At 43.7% G+C, this 22373-nt stretch overlaps 1 long non-coding RNA gene across 1 annotated transcript in view; it reads right to left on the reverse strand.

The window, feature by feature from the left end:
- LOC131499372 (uncharacterized) overlaps positions 1 to 22373 on the reverse strand; it is an 800352-nt gene that overhangs the window by 52479 nt on the left and 725500 nt on the right. The window contains exons 10-12 of the long non-coding RNA XR_009255831.1: positions 7852 to 7968; positions 5964 to 5998; positions 2780 to 2905 (exon numbers count right to left, since the gene is read on the reverse strand). This is a non-coding gene — a long non-coding RNA (uncharacterized LOC131499372). The remainder of the gene's footprint in view (positions 1 to 2779; positions 2906 to 5963; positions 5999 to 7851; positions 7969 to 22373) is intronic.

Here is a 22373-nt window from a genome sequence, read left to right on the forward strand (position 1 = left end):
CTTTTCTAAAATTTTTTAAATTTTATTTTTTAAATTTACCTCCAAGTGAGTTAGCATGTAGTGCAACAAGGATATCAGGAGTAGATTCCTTAATGCCCCTTCCCCATTTAGCCCATCCCCCCTCCCACAACCCCTCCAGGAACCCTCTGTTCTCCATATTTAAGAGTCTCTTACGTTTCCCCCCCCCCGTTTTTATATTATTTTTGCTTCCCTTCCCTTATGTTCATCCGTTCTGTCTTAAAATCCTCATATGAGTGAGGTCATATGATTTTTGTCTTTCTCCGACTAATTTCACTTAGCATAATACCCTCTAGTTCCATCCACATAGTTGCAAATGGCAAGATTTCATTCTTTTTGATTGCTGAGTAATACTCCATTGTGTGTGTGTGTGTATGTGTGTGTATGTATATATATATACATCTTCTTTATCCATTCATCTATCATTGGACACTTGGGCTCTTTCCATACTTTGGCTATTGTTGATAGTGCTGCTATAAACATGGGGGTGCATGTGTCCCTTTGAAACAGCACACCTGTATCCCTTGGATGAATGCCTAGTAGTGCAACTGCTGGGTCGTAGGGTAGTTCTAATTCTAATTTTTTTGAGGAGCCTCCATACTGTTTCCCAGAGTGGCTGCACCAGTTTGCATTCCCACCAGCAGTGCAAAAGAGATCCTCTTTCTCCGCACCCTCCCCAACGTCTGTTGTTGCCTGAGTTGTTAATGTCAGCCATTCTGACAGGGCTGAGGTGATATCTCATTGTGGTTTTGATTTGTATTTCCCTGGTGATGAGTGATGTTGAGCATTTTTTCATGTGTCGGTTGGCCATCTGGATGTCTTCTTTGGAGAAGTGTCTATTCATGTCTTTTGCTCATTTCTTCACTGGATTATTTGTGTTTTGGGTGTTGAATTTGATAAGCTCTTTATAGATTTTGGATAATAACCCTTTATCTGATAATGCCATTTGCAAATATCTTCTTCCATTCTGTTGGTTGCCTTTTAGTTTTGCTGATTGTTTCCTTTGCTGTGAAGAAGGTTTTATTTTCATGAGGTCCCAATAGCTCATTTTTGCTTTTGTTTCCCTTGCCTCGGGAGACGTTATTTTGGGGAGAGTGCAAGCAGGGGAGTGGCAGAGAAAGGGGGCCAGAGAATCTGAAGTGGGCTCCACACTGACAGGCTGACAGCAGTGAGCCTAGCGTGGGGCTCGAACTCATGAACTGTGAGATCATGACTTGAGCTGAAGTCGAAGGCTCAACCGACTGAGCCACCCAGGTTCCCCTAAATATCCACATTCTTCTGCAGATGGCTGGTCTGCCAAATCATGCCTCCTTTACTGACTCTTTTCATTGCAGATAATTGCATTCCATTTCTTTTCATAAATACGTATCAATTGCCAAATATGTGTAGGTCTCTGGTACTAGATTCCTATCAAGATAGTAAAGAAAATTAAGACTGGATTTCAGCTCTCAAGGGCATTATGGGAGAGGCAGAACCTAATGCCAAAAATGGTATCTTGCCACTCCAATGTAACCTGGAAGAGACCAATGTGTTGAGGAGCCTATACAGGGAAAAATAACTCCCACCATATCTGTCAAGGAAGGAGAAAGATACAGTTTTGAAAATCTGTATGTAAAGCAATACCAGAAGCATCAGGAAAGAAGTGGGCAGGGAGGTTAAAACCTGGTTGTACCCTCCCCCAACTTCCCAACCTGGCATGTATTAGGCATCCTTGAGACATGGGCACACTTAGAGTGATTAGTGGAGATTGGGAAGCCAGCCCAGGGAGTTGAAGCATTGCACCCACAAGTTGGTACCAGTGAGGACGTGCTGGAGAACGTGCCGACAATGGGCAGTGGCATCGCTGGGGCCGAGTGCAGAGCATTAAGAAGAGGAGGGCATGGCTGGGCTTTCTCCCTAAGGTCTTGACCTGGGAAAGCATGTCCAGCATCTGAGAGACGGGTGTGTAGGCCTTCCTTGAAGGATATGTCACTGATACCCAAACGTGGCTTCATCTCCTCGGGGAGCCTGGTGTTCTCTGAGGCCCTGAGGGGAGTAAAGGGTCTGGCCACACAGCGATGAGCCCACCGTGGCTGGGGAAGTGCTGGATCAAGTTGGTTAAGTTTTCTTCCTCTGCTCTGGCTGGAGTAGCCCCCCTAGAAAAATCCCATAGCATGGGGCCTGGTGGAAAGGACGCCATAGTCCCTTCCTGGTTTCACACTGATTGAGGACAGGGGTGGGCGGAGCTGTCTCCCCATTCCTTCATTACAAGATCCAACATTTAGTGAACACGCACCGTAGGGAGTATACTGTGAAAACTGCAGATGAGAGTTGAGGCATACAGAGGGGTAAAACGATCATTATAAAACAGGGCAAAGAGTGCTAGCACAGAGCCATACATTGGGAACCCAGGCGGGGACACGTAATCCAGTTTGGAGGTCTCTGGGGGGGGCAGGATGCTGCCCAATCTTAGACAGGAGGGTGGGGAGGGCTAGCTGGCAGGTAGGGCAGTGTTTGCATAGGTCTGGGGGAAAAGAAGAGCCTGAAAGGTTAGGGAGCAAGGTGGACATCATTCAGTGGGGGCTGGACACAGATTGCTAGAGGTCTGCAGAAGTTTGCAAGCCCTCAAACCTCTGGCCCAGTGAGCTGTGCAGACACACCATCCATTTTCCCAAGTTTCTTTCTGAACAGTAGAGCATGTGCTCTGTAAATGTGTGTGTGTGTGTGTGTGTGTGTGTGTGTGTGTGTGTGTGTGTGTGTACGGATTCTCCAGATTCTGTACCTGGAGGCTCTCACAGTTCTGGGTGACCGCGATCCATTCGGCCTTGCTCCCACAGCTCGTGACAGTGGTCTCTTTTCTGCTGCTGGACATCACCCAGTGGCTCTTCTGTAAAGCGTGGACTTGCACCTGAGGAGGAGGAGAAAAGCAGAAAATGAGAGATCACCTACAGAGCCCGGCAAATTGTGCTCAAAATTATTTGAGCTGCCACTGGGTTTAGAGGATGGGGGTGAGGATACTCTGATTAGATTTCCAGGCCGCCTGCATCAGAAATGATCCCCAGGCAGTTCTTCCTGAGAACAACTGGAAAGGACCCTATTGTCCTCAAGCCCACCAAAAGAAAGGACTTGAACCAGAAAATCTCCCCCATCCCTCCAAAATCCCATGCTAAAGAAGGCTTCTCTCGAGGCTACACAGGAGCCAACCGGGTAGCCTGTTATGGGTAAGGAAGGATAAACACACCCAAAGTGAAAGCTTTACCTGTTGTTATGAACGGCAAGGCAGAATCTCAACACATGCGGATCAAAACAGCTAATGAAAAAGGAAGCGTTGGGGCGTCCGGGTGGCTCAGTCAGATAAGCATCCAACTTCGTTCAGGTCATGATCTCGCGGTTCGTGAGTGTAAGCCCCGCATCAGGCTCTATGCTGACAGCTTAGCGCCTGGAGCCCTGCTTCAGATTCTGTGTCTCCTTTCTCTGTCCCTCCTCTTGTGTGCTCTCTCTCTCTCTCTCTCCCTCTCTCTCAAAAATAAATCAACGTTAAAAACAATTTTAAGAGGAAGTGTTCATGGCAGCTCCTATACTAGGAAGATATGACTCAACTATCCATAGATGTGACACCAGGAAGCTGGGAAAAGCCACGTGACTCTGCAGGAGACAGATTCTGTGGCTATTACAACCCTGATTCCCCTGAGGATGAAGGTTTGGTTTGGCTATGGACCACGAGCTAGACGTTGACTAGTCTGACTCTCTTGTGGACCAACCACAAGCGTTGAGAGAGAAGTCTCTATTTCAACCCATAAAGTTCTGGACACGTATGGGCGTCAGGAGGAAGTAGGGCTTTGGGAGTAGTTAGGAAACCAAAGTGCTTCCTGGGAGGAACCATACATTTCTTTTCAATCACTGATTCTCAATGGAACGGTCTCAGGACTAGCCCAGGTCCCAACAGTCGTGTAGCCAGTCGCCCGAGATCCCTCCTCACCTTCTCCCTCCACGTTGAACCCACCTCTAGTTGGCCCCCAAGTTCTGCTGGCCGACCTCAAATACCTTATGACTTCACTCAATCTCAGTTATAATGGTTGCAGCTCAAGCCATTCCAGTCCTTCCCTAAACAGGCTTCCTGTCTCCACTCTTGCTCCTCTTCTTCAGACTAACTTATGCTTTCAGGTCAGAGAGAGAGAGTTTTAGAACTTGAATCTTACTCTGCAATGATACGACTCAACCTCCAGGTGTGTGCGGAGGACACAGGCTAACTTCCGTAACTGACGTCACAAGATCTTCCCTGATCTAACCTGGCCCACCCCTCTGGTCTTCCCACCCACCTTGTGCCACCTCCCCGCCTCCTTCACCACACAGCCATTGGCTCCCGTTCACACGTACCTCACTTACTCCTTCTTACTTCTGTGGTTTTGTTCATCCAATTCTTCTCCGTGCAATGTGTTTCCACTCAAGCCAGGAAAGGATCCAGAGCATCCCCGACCCAAACCTTTTGTTCCAGTTGCCACATTGGGGCAGAGAGATTTGTTCATGCTTGGATCTTCCTCCCCGACCTCTTGAGGGAGCACCACTGAACGCATGCCGACCTCCTCACCTTTTCTGGTGCCGGCCACGTGTCAACAGGCAGAAAATGATCCCGAATGAGCAAATGGCCACGTTATCCAGCTAGCTTACACCACTTATCCTTAACCTAAGCTCACGGGGCGGGCTACAGATTTTCCAGAGACGAGTTCAAATCCCTCCACCGTCATTCTCCAGTGGTGGGCCTGGCAGCAAGTTTTGCTTCATCCCTTGAAGTCTCCTTGTTTTCGTGTGGAAAGTGGTGAAGACAAGTGGATTATTATGCGAATGACCAAAAAAGAACATAGGCTAAGCTCTCACCACAGTGCTTCTTGTGTGCTCTGTAAATAATTCATCTGTTGTCATTACCATCATCACCATGAAGCAGCAGGACTCTGTCTTCAGAGTTCCTAAATGCACTTCTCACTTCTGTGTTTGGCCTTGATTTTCCTGATGGCCTTTCTTCATCTTGACATCGTGGGGTGGTGGGAGACAGACGGACTCGCATAGAATACCTTCCTTCTCCTCATCAACTAACAGAAACAGCAGCCTCCCTGAGATTCCATCTGTGTCCATCACTGCTAACAAGTGTGGTGGGCTGCAGGCATTTTGAGGGTGTGCACAGAAAGAAGAGGGAGAAACTAAGCACAGAAGTCTCACTTGTCCTTCTAAATGCGTAGCATACATTATGCGCCATATGTTTTGTTCTTCTGAAATATGTTAGATCGAAGCTGCAAGTCTGACTTTGGTCTCTGGCCCAAAGCGGCTACCGAAAAGGGGCTATGACCTCATTCTCTGATCTTGCACTTTCAATAAGAAACCTCATTTTTCAATTTAGTGAAATCCAAGAAGCGATTATGTGTAAGAATCCAGGGAAGGGCTCGTCCTATTCACACTTGTTACCACATCCAAAACAAACACAGTGAGGCCTATTAACATCCAGGGTGTCAACTTGGGTGGGGGTCCTTGGAAACCCAGAAGTCTCCACTGGCAGCTTCTGTCAAGGCTGACTACACTTAACTTGTCAGGAAAGGTTGAGAGATTTACCAATTTAAATCCCTCCCGTGGCCTTCTGGTCTACTGTTGTTCTCTGACCTACCACAGACCAAAACAATCATTCTGGTTGTCAAATTCACGGTTGGCCATTGTGCAAGAGCCCTGTGTTACTCAGGAAAGATCTTCAGAAATGATTATGACAAATCCTGTTATTGGTGGTGTTATTCCTTTTGTTAGAACTTTTCTCAGCCTTCTGTCCTGTCTTTCCCTTTAAGGTTTCGCAGTGTTTTATTTGAAATAAGGGGAGCTGTTCTAGATTTTTAAAGTGCTATCTGGGCTTGGTATCACATTTCTTTTTAAAAGAGACAATAATTGTGGGATTCAATTTGTTGCCAGGGACTGTATAAGATACTTACTATATTGGAGGGATCTGTTTTATCATCACGATAACCTGAAAAAAAAATGTTATATCCATGAAGAAACTGAGGTTTAGAGAAGTAATTGAACTTGTCTAAGGTCACACAAATAGTAACCAGCGGAGACAGAATTAAAAACCTTTTAGAGCTTAATCCAAATTCCACACATTGCATTACCCTGTCTTTTTTTCTCTTTCTTTCTTTTTTTTTTTTTTTTTTTTTTTTTTTTTTTTTTAATACCTCGGGGATTTTGTTTCCTAGTTACAACTCTGAGCGAGTTTTTCCATGGAAGAGACTATGGTCAGGGAAATGCCATAGTGGGAATTCAGCAGGAAGAAGAAAGCCTCCTATCTCTTCATAGGTGGTGAAGACATTTGTTGGGCCAAAAATTAAATAATATCTACTCGTCATCAAGGAGGAGAGGTGTGGGGAAAACAGCCTGCAGAAATTTCCCTTTGAGTTGTGAAAGCTAACATTCTGTATCTTCAAAATACAAGATCACTTCAACTATAGCACAGAATGTAAAATTTCTTTCCAGGTGCACCCAGAGACTATTGACCGCATCTCGAAGAGCGAGGGATTCTGCTAAAATAATCATGCGTTGGCATTCCGGTAGACCCTGAACTTCCAGAATCCTCCTGCTCACCGTAGAGACGGTCCCCAAGTCTTCTGCTGGTAACATGAAAAGTCTCCCTTGGGTCTTAAACCTAGCTGCTGCCAAATCTGGGTCACTTCTGCCCAGAAGAGACCGTTCCCAGTTGCGATGGATCGGTGTGGTTGCTTCTCTGCCAACAACCGTTGTTGAGAGATTTGTTAGTTCCAGAATCTGGAAGAGCTGCCTATTAATTGCATTCCGTTACGCAAGACTAGATCGTCAAACATCTTCTAGGTACTTTGTGCTTTGTTTTAGGCACCAGTGTACAATTTGGAAGTATAAATAATGCAAATTTCCCTTTTGGAAATCTCAACTAGTCCACTGTTGTACCTAATGGAGGCTGTTCCTTTGCTGCGTGGGAAATAAGTTTTCCCGTCTGCACTGGAGTTGTAGGTAACCAACGAATCGTTCTTGCCCCAGCAGACAGCGTTTGGCCCTAAGCAATCTGTGAATAATTAAGCAACAAACACAGCTGCAAGTTCTAAAATGTTCAACATTTAATACATGTTAAGTAACATTTCTTCCCCCCATTGGAGAGGGAGGGGGCTAGACAAAATAATTATCGAGACTTAGTCCCACTCTCCTCAAACTCATTTTGACGATCACTTTGTTCACAGACCGGCATTTAAGAACTGCCCCCTCCGCCAAGCAGGGCCACGGGCTCAGTGAAACTTCACCCATTGCCAAGTCCCAGATCTGTAAAGAGAGCGGACAAGCTGTCTGTACAAGCAGTGTGGATTACTGCAAGACCGGGGGTTCTGTATCTCACTTGCCCAACGTTTGCTGGGAGGCCGTGGGTGGACCCCAGTGTATCTGTCTCACGTTCTTTCCCTGCGAAGCAAGAGGGTTCACCTATCTGATTTCGAAGACCCCTTTAGAGCTAATGTTCGGTGTATTCATGCCAAAGCACAGAAAAACCTGGCGTTGTTCCCAAATGCACTAAGAATGGGCAGGAGGCGAAGGAAGGTGGCGAAGGGCCAGCATTGCATCAGAGAGACCCGGGTGCAAATTTTGCCTCTAACGCGCTGAGTAATCTCGAGGGAGCTGCTGTACCTCTCTAAACCTCCAGGTTTCTTTTTGTAAGAAAATACTTAATAATAATGTATCCCTCGAAGAGAGAAGCGAGCATGAACTGTGATAAATATAAGGCACTTGGGACGGTTTTGAGGCAGAATGAACTCTCAGTTGCTGACTCTGAAAATCACAATTTGAAACTAAATGTCTGGCACTTACCCGTATCTCGGATGTTTGCCTCCTGAGGCTATCTTCTTTGATCCGTCCATCCTCGCGTCCCTCTTGTTGGCGGGCTCCTTAACTCCTTTTCCTGCACCCCTCATGTGTGCCCTTTGTCTGAAAAAGCAGATCCAGTTTATTCTCTAATGGTTCAAAGTAGGGCTAAGTTATCTCTATGGTCTGCAGAACTCAGAGCCTGCCTTTCACTGGAAATTAATAGGGGCACTTGTTTATTATGTACGCGGGCTGGACTCAAGCTGGTCTCCCCATTTGCCAGTCCGTTCGACACACAGTAGCCAGATGATCAGATCCATCCAGAAGTACAAATCTCTGGAGTAGCTTCCCACTGATCTTATTACTCGATAAAACAGAAATTCTTAACAGACACTGCCAGTTTTCCCAGATCCACGTTGTGGCTCTAGCTTCTGTAGGGATAAGCTTCCTCCCACACCTTAAAAACAGCATGCTCCTTTATGTATCAGAACCGTTGACACAATGCCTCTGCTATCTGCAACGTAGCACCCTCCAAGTATATTCTTCCTCCCCATTCAAAGCCCAGCTCGAAAGCCTCTTTCTCAAGGAAGCACTCCTTGATATGCACTCTCACTCACTCCATTTAAGACAAGATCATGACTTCTTGGTAAATGTGTGCATAAGAAGCCTACACTTCGCAGCACCTTTTTTTTTTTTTAAAGCAATAGTTACAATAGAAATTTAACCATTATTGCTACGACTCATAAATTGACGTCTGTCCCGTCTTCCTCCCTATGTGAATTCTAGGCTCAGAGTATGACTGTCCTTTCCACTACTACATTTCGACTGCACAGTACAATGTCTAGCACATAGTAGGTATTCAGTGACATTTAGTGAATGAACTTGGGCTATTTGAATGAAGACGTGCACGTACAAAATGAAAACAGTCCATCCTGTATCGCAAGACGTGGAGTTGGATGCTCATAAATTATTTAAGAAGTTAGACATTTGACAGGAACAAAACGATCCTGAGATCCTGGAAGGCTCCAGGATGTACAGTTGTTGAAATGTCACCTTTAAGACGTGGGTATTGATTTACAGTTTGCATTCTTGAGTACATAGGATTCTGTACTAGCAAGGAAAAAAAAATCCAATTTCTGAATCTCAGTAAAGGAGAAGACTAAGTCAGGTTTGGTATCATATGTCGGAAGGAAGGGAAGGTTGTGGAGTGTGTGTGTGTGTGTGTGTGTGCACGCGCGCGCTCATTGAAGGGTTTAACATTGCCTGGCATTCTTGGTGGTGAGAAGAAAAAGCTGTAAGACATTTTATTTTCATCAGAGCTTAGTTTTGCCTATTTCAATACATCACCTGAGTTTTATCACACAGTAGTACTCTGGTATCTGACTGCCTGTGCTCAGAATAGTTTTGGAGTTTCACCCGTGTTGTGGAGTACACTAGTAGTTTGCTACTTTTTACTGCTGTGTAGTATTCCACCGGATGGCTATACCACAAATCTTTAATCCATTTCATGTGATGGACATCTGGGCTCTCTATAGTTCCTTATACTATTAATGAAGTTTTTTTTTTTAAACATTTCTTGTACAAGCCTTATTGTGTATACAAGCTTTCCTGTCCTTTGGGTAAACACCTAAGACTGGTATTCTTGGGTCACGGGGTAGGGATATGTTGACTTCTGCGATATCGCTGGACTGATTCTCAGAGTGGTTTTTGCCATTTTGCATCCCAGTTTCACGGCAGCCTCTGGTGTTGTTGATCTCTTATTGTAGCCATCCTGGTGGGTGTATAATATTATCTCGTAGTTTTAAATTTTATTTTCCTGAAAACTAACGTGGAACTTTTCTTCATGTGGTTATTGACAATTTGATATTTTTCTTTCTTACGTTCCTATTTGAGTCTTTGTCCGTTTTATTTTGAACAGTGTCATTCACCTTTTAAATTTTAGAGGTTGTGTATGGATTTATATATTTTGAATATGAGTCTTAATCAAATAAATGTATTACAACAATTTTCTTTAAGACTGTGACTCACCTGTTCACTTCTTAAAGGTGTCTTTTGAACGGAATGTGCTTTATATTCATGAAGTCCATTTTCATTACTTTTTTCCTTCATGGTTATTCCATTTCGTGTTCTAAGAAAACTTTGCTCTCTTAAATGTTGTGAAGATGTCCTCTTTGTTTCATGATAGAAGCTTTGTTGTTTTTGCTTTTACGTTTGGGTCTATGAATCATCTTCTCAGATTGATCTTTGAATATGGCATAAGGTATGAATCAAAGCTCATTTTTTTGTTCCATATGGATCTATCCCTTTCCTCCACTGAATGGCTTTGGTCTCTGAATTGAAAGTTAATTGACCATTTCTAATTATTTGACATTTAACTACGTTCTTTAGTTTATTTGCACCTGTATGGCAAAGATATTATATAATGATTCACGACCGTACCTCTCTTCCCAAACTCTACGTTCAGGGACATCAGGTTGGTAGCTTGAAATCGGCGGTGACGGGAACATTCACACCGTGGAAACAGGGTACAGATCAAGGCTTAAGTGTTGTTATTTTGATTCTCCAGAGTTCAGAATGTATTGGAAACAATGTTAATAATGTAGATGCACCTTAAAGTGGTACCACGTTTGCAACTTTGAGGCTTTGAAAAGCACCAAAATTGGAAGAAAACTTGTGGCCGTATTTGAAAGCTGTTACCACTCAAGCAAAGAAGTCATGCACATCGCTAACGAATAGATGCTTCATTTCGCCTCCATCTCACCCATTAATGTAACCACAAACACCAACAAACATTCATGCGGGCACTATCCGCACTGTTTATCGCAACCGTAGGTGGGGCTGAGATACGAGTGTGTAACAAAAATGCCAACAAAAGCATTTTTGTGAGAATTAATGGACTATATGGAATCTATTTAAAAAAGAGTATTAACTATTTCATTATTATTTGTAAATGCTATGCTTTATATTCCTTATATCAGCAACACTTATAATAAATTTGTGCATGTATAGATACCCACACTTTCGCCCTCTTCCTACGGAGAGCCAGCCGTTAAACATTTACCAGCCACACAGCACTGCCTAACTTACAGTGCTGTGAAGAGTAAGTAGACTGAGCTCCATGAGACTGCTTGAATGTTGCTGGATTTCCATCAGGTCATGTTCAAGGTCTTGGCCAACTTGGAGAAAGTGAAGGGAAAGCTTTATGGGGGAAAGCTCTGATGGCTTTGCAGGAGGAAGTAAGGCGACACGGCCCGTGAGAAAAGCCCACGCTCAAGGCTCAGCCTCAGGAGAAGCACACAGGTGGGAAAGCAATCTTGGTCCTCCCTCCAGGTAGGGCAGGATGAGGGCAGGTCAAGGCCAGTGGTGGGGAAAGACAGGGAAAGTTGGCTTGGCATAATTTTGTGAATACCCTTGAATTCCAAACTGTGGAGTTTGTACTTGAAATAGCAGGCAGTAGGGAGCCATTGAAGATCTCTGAGTCAGGGAATCACACGGCTAGAGTTGTGTTTTCTGACAGTTAATCTGGAGGTATGGTAAAACTGGAGAAGAAAGGTTGAAGTTAGAAATCAGGTTGCTGCTTTAAAATACGGATGAAAGCAGGTGCCACGAGCCCAAACTAAGCCAGTGGCCATCGGAACAGAAAGGATGTGAGTAATGGAAGAAACAGATCCAGGGTAGAAGTGACAGCACTTGGAAAAATAATTCTACTTTAAAAAAAAAAAGAAAACCTTTTTATTTTTAAATTTTCTTTTAATGTATAAGTTTTATTTTTCATGGAGGTTTGGGAATGTGGGGAGGTGTCAATGAATCAGAAAAGTGTAAAACAAAGAGACTGAGGTGCTAAATGCACTCAGGAATTTTTACACCAAACCCTCATTTATGTTCATTTGCAGGATTTGGGGTGATTGAGGGTTTTTGCTCCCGTGAATACATATATTTTTTTAATTAATGTACATTTTAACTCTTATTTACTATTTCCTTCCTAAGGGCTTGCTATTTAATAAAAGGAATAAAATAAAGTCTTGTTTTTTTTTGTTTTTTGCATTTTTTTTAAACCAGAAATATTTCAAGAATGTTCTCTGTTTGCCTTTGAGTGCATTCTGGCGAGGTGACTTTAGGCCATAAAGACTTGAGTGCTTTGGTCATGTCCTGTCACAGAGCTTTGTCTTGTTTATTTGGAATATAGAGGAGACGTGGTAGAGACCACTTAATTCTCAGGAGCCATCTGAAAGCAGCCAAGCATAATTCTTAAGAAAGAAATTCTTTTAAAAACGATTTTTTGGGGGGAGGGACTATAAGGTATTAGAATATTCTAGAAGTTCTTAAAGTTTGTTTAGGATAAAATAATTCTAAAGAGAATATTCTCACAGACCATACACATCCTTTGGACTCAAGACAACGGGCAAGTTGATATTGTAGCTAACCTGGCCTAAGAGAAGGCATGTCTGTTCTTTTGCAAATCAGATTGTATTATTTTATTATTTTATTTACTTATTTATTTGAGAGAGAGACAGAGAGAGAGTACGAGAGCGGAGAGGGGGAGGAGGGGCAGAGGGAGAGAGAAAGAATCTCAGGCAGGCTCCACGTTCAATGACGAGCACAACACGGGGCTCGATCCCACGACCCTGGCTGGGATCATGACCTGAGCCGAAATCAAGAGTCAAAACACTCAGCTGACTGAGCCAGCCAGGCGTCCGAGATGGCATTATTTTAAACCATCTTTTTGCTTTTGCAATTACAAAAGATGGGACGTTGTCAAATAATTCAAATAACAAAAGGTATAATGCAGGGGGTCTGGGGGTGCATTGCGGTGTCAGAATACCTGAGTTTGCATTTCCCCACCTTTCTTGTTCTGTGGCCTTATGCACACAGCTTCTTTAAGCCTCTGTCCCCTTCCCATCATATATGAGTCACAACCGAAATTAGCTCATAGGGTTGTTGTGATAACTAAGTGAGACGGAGGAGATATATGGATATGTAAAGCATTTAAGTAGTGTAGGAGAGCTACATGAATATATGAGACTGTATGAGAGCCAGTAATGGTTTAGCGATCCTGACCCTTACCATCATCACTATTTTATTACAATTGCACCTTAACTGTAGAAAGCAGAATAGCACCTGTCACATAATAAATGCTCAATAAACAACCTAGTATCTTAAGTATATAAGATGAAAACCCTCCAATCACAATCCCCAGCAATAACCACAATAAACAATAATAAATAATCATAGTAAATAATGACATCACTATGAATATGAACATATGCATATGTGGAAATATATGTTTATATTTTTCTATTTTATTTTATTTTTATCTCATTTTTTAAATGTCTGTTCATTTTTGAGAAAGAGAGAGAGAGAGAGAGAAAGCATGGAGCATGAGCAGGGGAGGGGCAGAGAGAGAGCAGGGCAGAGGATCCAAAGCAGGCTCTGTGCTCACAGCAGAGAGCCTGATGCGGGGCTCAAATTCACTAACTGTGAGATCACGACCTGAGCTGAAGTTGGACGCTTAATTGACTGAGTTACCCAGGTACCCCTATATATTTATATTTTTTAATAAAAATGGGATCATACTAGATATATTGTTCTGAAACTTGCTATTGTACTTCAACTTTAAGAATTACTTACTCACACAAATACACCCAACTGACTTTTGACAAAAGTGCAAAAGGAATTCAGTCTGACACCCTACATCATACTGTTATTTGAATAATCTGACAACATAAAGCCCCATCTTTTGTAATTGCAAAAGCAAAAAGATGGTTTAAAATAATGCAATTTGGGGTGCCTGGGTGGCTTAGTCAGTTGAATGTCTGGCTCTTGATTTCAGCTCAGGTCATGATCCCATGGTCGTGGGATCAAACCCCACATCAAACTCTTTACTGAGTGTGCAGAGTCTTTTCAACAAATGAGGCTGGGGCAACTGGACATCCCTGGTCAAAGATCAGAATCTCAACCTAAACTTCATACCCTATATAAAAATAAACTTAAAGTGGATCATGATTAGAAATGCAAAATGTAAAACTATAAAGCTTCTAGAAAAAGAAGAAAATCCTTAGGATCCAGGTCTAGTCAAAGGGGTCTTTAGACTTGATACCAAAAGTATCTGCAAAAGGAAAAATTGAGAAATTGGACCCCATCAAAATTAAAACCTGTTGCTCAGGGAAAGATTCCCTTAAGATAAGACAAGCTATAGATTGAGAGAAAAGACTTTTGCCATGTATCTGACAAAGGATTAGTATCTAAGATATACAAAGAACTCAACACCCAACACTAAAAAACAAAACCCCCTCCCCACCCCCCACCAACAAGCAATCCAATTAAAAAATAGACAGAAGGCATGAATAGGCCTAAATACTGATGAGGATGTAGACAGGCAAAGAGGACACAGACAGGGCGCATGAAAAGACGTTCCGCATCGTTAATCATCCGCATCGTTAAGCACACCTTAAAACCACAATGAGACATCTCCACACACCTATCAGAGTGGCTGAAATAAAAAAAAAATGGTGACACCACCAAATGCTAGTGAGGAGGCAGAGAAATGGGTCACTCACACATTGCTGGTGGGAATCTAAAATAATGGTACGGACACTCTGGAAAAGTTTGGCAACTTCTGATACCACGAAATACACAACGGTCCTGTGGCTTAGCCATTCTATTCACGTTAGGACATTTGTCCCAGAAAAGTAAAAACGTATGTTCATACGAAAACCTGTCCGTGAATATTCGGAGCAGATTTGCTCATAATGGCCCCAGACTGGAAGCAACCCAGAGGTCCTTCAGCAGGTGAGCCGTCCAACTGTGGACCCATACTATGCAATACTGCTTGGCAATAAAAAGGAATGAGCTTTTGATTCATGCAATGGCTTGGATGAATCCAGATAATTTTATGCTGAGTGAAAGAAGTCAACCTCAAAAGGTCACATGCTGTAGGATTCCATTTATACGGTCCTCTTGAAGTGAAGAAATTATGAAAATGGAGGACAGATTAGTTGCTGCCAGGGGCTACAGACAAGGTAGACAGGGGAGGTTTTAAAAGGGCGGCAAGAACGATCTTTGTGTTGATGGAACCGGTTTGTGTGTTGCGTCTGGTGCCCGACACAGGCACCCACGCGTGGGATAACACTGCATAAAGCTGATGTGTAGAACTGGGGATGCTTGAGAAGGAGCGGACAGTATCTGCATCGATATCCAGGCTGCAATATTCGACTATGATTGTGCAAGACGTTATCACCGGAGAAAAATGGGGTAGAGTCTCTGTGAGATCTCCCTGCATTATTTCTTGCAACTGCCTGCGAACCCATAGTTTTCTCAAAATAAAAAGTTTCAGTTGGGGGTGCCTGGGTGGCTCTGTCGATTAAGCATCCAACTCTTGATTTTGGCTCAGGTCATGATCTCACTGTTTGTGAGTTCAAACCCTACATCAGGCTCTGCACTGACAGCAGAGAGCCTGTTTGGGATTCTCTCTCTCTCTCTCTCTCTCTCTCTCTCTCTCTCTCTCTCTCTCTCTCCCCCCCCTGACTCTCCTCCTCCTCTCCCTCTCTCAAAACAAATACATACACTTTTTAAAAACGTTTAAACAATGGAATATTATAAATTGTTAGCAAAACAATTAAAAGTTTTGACTCATTTCAACTGTTGGCACTTAATTTTTTTTTTCTTTTAGGCGTTCACTTGCCAAGCATTGATTGGCCAAGTTCTATCGCGTTTATTATAAACAATTCCAACAAGTTGTGCAGGGGCGATGCAGTCTAATGGCAGCAGACGGAAATGGTGTGTGAGGAAACTGGGTTAAAGATCTGGAACCACAGCTGTGCGCTTAACAAGTTCATTTATTAGGGACCTCATTGCATATCCATTGGGAAGGGTAATTAAGCATGAAGATTAAGTCGGGTAGTACCTTCCTCAGGAAGGCCGCTCTGGGTTACAGATGGCCTTTACCAGGAGAGTCAAGACTTGGGCAACTCCCATCTAGTTGGGAAATTCAAGCCCATTATCTCTTACTGGGGAGGCGGTAATGACCGTCATGGAGGAAGAAGACCTCAATTTAAGCAAACAGCTGTTTTTCCTTGACAACAGAAGGGTAAACAGGGCTCAAGTCGGCCCTTAGTGAACTGATCCATGGAAAGGTAGTTGAAACGGATTCTCTCCTCGAGCACAGCGAGGAAAAGAGCCGCATTCCCCAGCCCTGCGCGGGTAATGCGCAGAACCCGAGAAACGCCGTTTTGCGGGGAGCCTGCAAAGCAAAGGGACCCTATCCTCTTGTTGGCCTGGTTTCTGATGCTCTCCCCAGGCAGGTCCGGGACCTGCGTTCTCCTTTTGGGAAGATTATTCAGAGCCCCCGTCCGGGAGGGTTTGTGGCTTGTCCCGAGAGGGTTGCCGTGTCCTATCCCGGGTGTCCCAACTGGCGGGCCCTCCGGTCAGCTTCCCTCGGCACCGTGAGGTGGCTCGGCATTAAAATTCTTCAGATTTGCTCCTGGCCTCTGCAGTGGGGAGGATTTGATTGCAGCACTGGAGGGCTGGACAAACCCCACTAACGGTTGCCAGTCAGCTGTGATTTTCCATTAGCCGCGTCTCATTATCCCGTCAGGGCTCCTTCGTGCCTATCGATGAGAAACAATGTGTAATCACTTGCGACTGATTGCAAATCACTCTCCACGGCCTGTGCGAGCCTTGGCCCACGACCACGTGGCCTACACTGCCAAATGGTCCTCAGGCCCGGTGGCCTAACACTGCCTTCTTAGCGGGGCTCCAGGAGTTTGGGGCACGGTGGCCGTCCTTTCGTCTTGGGGCGAGGTGAGAGACAGAGAAACGGGTTAAAGGGGAGTACTGGCTAATCGCAAGCCCCACAGAACTCCAGAGTCAGGTTCAGAATGGCTATATTGTGAGACTCATTTCAGAGACAGGAAAACATCGCAGCCCCTTCCCTTCATGGAGAACTAGACGGATTCGAGGATTCTAGAACCACCGACTTGGTGGGAGCAGGGACCAGGTCTTTTCTAATAGAGAGAGTAGAGCATACTTGTACGGCTCAGGCAATGAAGGCCCTCAGATCAGACTCAGATTCCGACTGCTACTACCTATACGACATTGGGCAAGTGGCTGACTCTGTTCAAGCCTCAGTTTTCTTATCTGCGAAATGGGAGTAATAGCATTACCAAGCATTTAGAGATGTTTTAATGATTAAATGAGATCATAAATGCAAAACTTTTTAGAATTCACTGAATGCCGCTGGTTGGTATTAATATAATTTGAAGTTAAAAAAGATACTCACTTCTTGGGGTACCTGGGTGGCTCAGTTGGTTAAGCGTCTGACTCTTGATTTTGGCTCAGATCGTGATCTCACAGTTCCTGAGGCCCTAAGTCAGGATCTCGCTGACAGCATGGAACCTGCTTGGGATTCTCTCTTTCCCTCTGTCTCTAGTATGCTTTCTCTCTCTTTCTCTCTCTCTCTCTCTCAAAATAAATTTATAAACATTAAAAAAAAAAGGCACTCGTTTCTTAGTACTGGATATCAGCACCCATACTGTGCTCTCTTTCTACCTAAAGGAAAAAAAAAATACATGACAGAAAAATCTCAAGTTCCAAACGTGTTTTCTACCGAAAACTATGCCTATAATAGAGGCAGATAAATGTAGTCAAATATGCATGGAAAAGGAGCTTATGGACTTCAAAGCACATTAGCACAAAAAAGGAATGAGGTTTGTCATAGCTGCACGTTGGAATCACCTGAAGAACTTAAAATAAATATCTACAACCAGCCAGCCCCTACCTTAAACCATCAAAATCAGAATGTCTCCGGGGGAGGCTTTGACATCTTTATTTTTAATGCCCTGCTTCCCACCTCCTCCCCCCGCACCCTTCCAGACAGGTAATCTTAACAGACGGCCAGGGTCAGAGCTAAACTTTCCAAGAGATCTGAGGGATACTACAATGATAAAACATGTCCAACTTTATTTAAAAGTAGCATTTCCTATGCTTCTCTGACAGAGCAATACATCTCTTTCCATCTCTCTTCCTCCTCTCCTTCCTCCTTTCCTCCTCCTCCTCCTTTGAAATCCATGCTGAGCAATCATGCTCGAAACCTTCTCCAGCTTCCCACCTGGGTGGAAGGCTTTCTGACTTGATCTTTCTCTGGCGCTAAAGAGCTCCCGAGAGGCAGGGAAATGAGGGAACAGTCTATAATTACCCTGATTATTGCCAACAAGAAGGCCCAGAAAAAGCAGAGTCACAGACATGCCCAGACCGTTCTGCAGGCATCCAGAGAGCTCGCAGGACCCAACTGGGCAAGAGCTAGCACCTGGAGTCCTGGTAGGGAGGGAGAAGTAATGAACCTTGGATGTCTGAATGCCAAGGTGTTGGGCTCCTTGGTGTCAGCAGGTGACCGAGCTTCTTGCTTCTGAGCACAAATGGCAGGGCTGTTTTCTCCCATCACCGGAAAGTCTCTTCAAGGGTCGCAGAAAAGGAAAGAGGGTGTTGGGTCTCTTGGAGAGGTTTTGTTTTGTTGTTCTTTGTTTAAATGATCGCCTCTTGCCAACTCCCTGACAATCACCACGCAACTTGTTGGGAAGGCAAAGCACGCTAAGGGAGATCCCACCCTTGACCCAGCTTTGGGAACACCTCAGAGAATAGGAGACAGGGTCAGAATTTACCGAGAATTGAAAGTTTGGTTTAAGGTAGTTCCTCTAATCTGGGGACGTGATGGGTAAGGATCCTACACAGAGTTCAGGATTGGGGGTACACGGTCAGGATTCAGAGACTCTTTGGTCACCACTTGACTGTTGACACTTTCCATGGTGGATCTTCAGGGAAACTCGTGCAATGAATAGACGCTGCATGGGCGAGTGTCACTTTGGGTAGCGAAGACATTAATGAAGACAGAGGAATAATAATGCCGTGATAATGTAACACAGACAGCAAGTCGTGTGTGTGGTGGGGTGGCTTCAATTTTCCGTGTCCACGCTGTGTATGTGTTCAGCGGGGAGAACCAATGACTTCATTTCTCACTTTGTGCTTATCTTTATTACAATGAGGGAGAACTTTCTCTCAGACCCGAATCTCCTGAAATGGTTATGCTTCCCCTGGAAACCTTTGTGATTTGGCCTTTGGGATACTGCAAAGCTTGGGATTGATCTTGTGTCCTTCCTTGTTTTTGCTTCATGGGAGTTCAGAGCCAAATCACCTTCAGCAAATGTAAATCACCCCACTTTTGGACATACCCATGGCCCTCTGGTTTGTGATGATCCCAGTCTCCGTGTTTCTGTGTGTTTGTCCGTAGCAATGATGGGTGAAGTGTGGGGCAGGATTCTGTGATGCCTTTTCATGGACCTCACTCCCTGGGAGGAAGGAAATGGATGCCTGGGGGGAGAGTCCCTATGTGTGAGTCTGGGTGCCCCTTGGCCGTGGTTCTTGGTACAAATGGCTTGAATTTTAATAGGTGAGAATCCCAGAGGGTATCAATCAGTCAAGAAGAAAAACTCTACTTTTTAATTTAGTGGTTCCCGCCTTGGGAAGTGTTTTTGTCTCCGAGACCTTTATTTTTCTAACAATATTCCTTTAATTTGGCGTTCCTATGAACAATTGGGCTTTGTTCCTTTAATTATAATAGTCATAGCCATTTGTCATATGCTGAAAAATATATATAGTTGCCATATTATTTCAAGGATAGAAAACATTTCAAGTATACGCAAAAACATGGAGACTAACGCAACGTAGCCAGTACGGTCATGTCTCAACTTTGTGAAATCTAAATTTTTCTTCTGACCGTATTCACTTATAGCTTTTCCCCTAAATAATGCACTCTTACAAAGGCAGTTCAAATCCACTGTATCTACCCCATTTCACCCTCTGCCTCTCTTTTTTATTAAATATATATATATATATATATATATATTTATTTATTTTTTTTATTAAAAAAAATTTTTTTTAACGTTTATTTATTTTTGGGACAGAGAGAGACAGAGCATGAACGGGGGAGGGGCAGAGAGAGAGGGAGACACAGAACCGGAAACAGGCTCCAGGCTCTGAGCCATCAGCCCAGAGCCCGACGCGGGGCTCAAACTCACGGACTGCGAGATCGTGACCTGAGCCAAAGTCGGACGCTTAACCGACTGAGCCACCCAAGCGCCCCTATTTTTTTTATTTAAAAAAATTTTTTTTAACGTTTATTTATTTTTGAGACTGAGAGAGACAGAGCATGAACAGGGGAGGGGCAGAGAGAGAGGGAGATGCAGAATCCGAAGCAGGCTCCAGGCTCTGAGCTGTCAGCACAGAGCCCGACGCGGGGCTCGAACTCACAGACCGCAAGATCATGACCTGAGCCGAAGTCGGACACTTAACCGACTGAGCCACCCAGGCGCCCAAAAATATATATTTTTTTAACTTTTGATTATTTTTGAGAGACAGGGAGAGACAGAGCGTGAGTAGGGGAGGGGCAGAGAGAGAAGGGGAGACACAGAAGAATCCAAAGCAGGCTCCAGGCTCTGAGCACTCAGCACAGAGCCTTACATGGGGCTCGAACCCACGAACCATGAGATCATGACCTGAGCTGAAGTCAGCTGCTTAACTGATTGAACCATGCAGGCGCCCCAATCCCTCTCCTCTTGCCAGAAATAAGCAATTATCCTGATTTTGGTGATTAGCATTCTGCCTCATGGTTTTACCCCTTTACTAAATATACGAAAGCCCATACACAACGTAATCGTGATGTATTTATATTTTCAGTTTTATCTAACCAATAACCTTCTGCAACTTTCCCTCTTCGTTTCATATTATGTTTGGGAGATTAGTTCACTCATTTTGGTACGTGTACTTCTCACCGATCCATTCTATCTGCTGAGGAGCATTTTATTGAGTACACCAATTCGCTTCTCCATCGTCCTGCAGACAAGCATTCGGGTGGCTTCGCCTTTGTGGCTATCGTCAACATTCCAGTTTCCAGCAGTAAATATTCTGGTATTCTCCCGGGCCTCGTCCTAGACTTGCAACCGCTAGGTCTCTGGTCATCTCATTTTCAATTTGACACGGTTTTGCAAAACTGCTCTTCGAGGTGACTGGGAACAATTCTACTCCCGTCAGAAGATGGATGAGCACTTCTTCTGTTCTGCTCCCTTGCCAGCACTTGGTATTGTCAGACTTCTCAATTCTAGACTCTGTTATGCATGAGCGCCATCTTGCTTTTTGTTTGAATTTCCTTTATTTTGTTTGAATTTTGTTTGAATTTCCTTTATTCCTAGTGAGATTGGGCATCTTCTCATTGGCTTATTGACCTTTTGGGTTTTCTCTTCTGCGGCCTGCCTGTTCATAATTTTGCTCATTTTATTAGAGGCTTCTTTGTCCTTTTCTTACTGACTGTACGATATCCTGGGTACTAACCCGTTGATGGTTGTAAATGTGGTGCTATTATTTTCTGGTTGTCCTTTTAGCTTTGTTTACAGCGTCTTTTGCTGCATATAATTTTCAAATTTTAATAACACCAAACTTATCAGTCGTTTCCTTTAGGTATTATGCTTTTTTAAGTCATGGTTAGGAAATCTTTCCTAATGGAAGGCATCAGGGTACCGTCCTCTATAATCTCTATAGAGGACCTCTATAGACAACCTCTACTGTCCTCTATAATCTGCTAAAATTTAAAAATTTTGTTTTCCATGTGTATGTCTTGGCCCACCTGGAATTGTGTGTGTGTGTGTGTGTGTGTGTGTGTGTGTGTGTGTGTACTGGGAAGGGATCTCATTTGTCTTCTTTTGGAAAAACAGTTGTATCAGGATTCTTGATTATGTAGCCCATCCTGCCCCCTGCCCCCAACCCACTGATCTCTGTGCCTGTTACATTCTAGGTCAAGTTTCCACAAATGCTTGGCTCTGCTTTGGAACTTTCTGTTGGTTTATTTTTCTCTCCCTCTAACACTGCCACAGTTGCTATAGATTTATAATAAACCTTTATACCTGCTAAATCTTACCTTAATCTTACTTTATTCTACTTACTCAAAATGACCTTGACTGTTCTTTCCTTTCATGTCCCATATGAAATGTTGGTATTGTCTTCTCAAGTTCCTTGCTATGGTTTTGACTGGAGTCACTTTGAATTTAAATGTAGATCAACTGGAAAGAATTGGCCATTTATGATCTGCTCACTGTGACCACGATCTATATTTTCATATACTGAAATTTTCTTTGTGGCTTTTTTTATGACGTTTTCTATTTTTTTTAATGTTTTTTTTAATGTTTTTTTATTTATTTTTGAGACAGAGAGAGACAGAGCATGAACGGGGGAGGGGCAGAGAGAGAGAGGGAGACACAGAATCGGAAGCAGGCTCCAGGCTCTGAGCCATCAGCCCAGAGCCCAACATGGGGCTCGAACTCATGGACCACGAGATAGTGACCTGAGCCGAAGTCGGACGCTTAACTGACTGAGCCACCCAGGCGCCCCTGACGTTTTCTATTTTTTATCATAGAGTTAGATTTTTGTTAGACTTTTTCTGTATTTTTTTAATTAAAAATTGTTTTCAAGTTCTTTTATATATTTAT

Source organism: Neofelis nebulosa, chromosome 17 (genome assembly GCF_028018385.1).
Source record: "Neofelis nebulosa isolate mNeoNeb1 chromosome 17, mNeoNeb1.pri, whole genome shotgun sequence".
NCBI classification, from domain to species: domain Eukaryota; kingdom Metazoa; phylum Chordata; class Mammalia; order Carnivora; family Felidae; genus Neofelis; species Neofelis nebulosa.